This window comes from Penaeus monodon, chromosome 31 (assembly GCF_015228065.2).
Source record: "Penaeus monodon isolate SGIC_2016 chromosome 31, NSTDA_Pmon_1, whole genome shotgun sequence".
NCBI lineage: Eukaryota > Metazoa > Arthropoda > Malacostraca > Decapoda > Penaeidae > Penaeus > Penaeus monodon.
The window spans coordinates 31,364,820-31,365,024 of record NC_051416.1 but is presented as its reverse complement, the minus strand read 5'-3'; positions in this window follow the sequence as shown (position 1 = coordinate 31,365,024).

Sequence of the window (205 nt, the reverse complement as noted above, 5' to 3'; positions counted from 1 at the left end):
AATCACTTAACTCGGCACCAGCGCAGCCTCGCCCCGCATAGTTTCCCTCCACACCGGCGGTGGGATGCTGTCAGTAGGGTCGGCGCTGATTCGCCATGACTTGGGAGTGCAGGGTGCAGCTGTTCAGCCAATCAGCATACTTGACCTCACATCTCCCAGATTGTATTTATACTGCATGCTTGCCAAAAATTAAACAAACTACTGA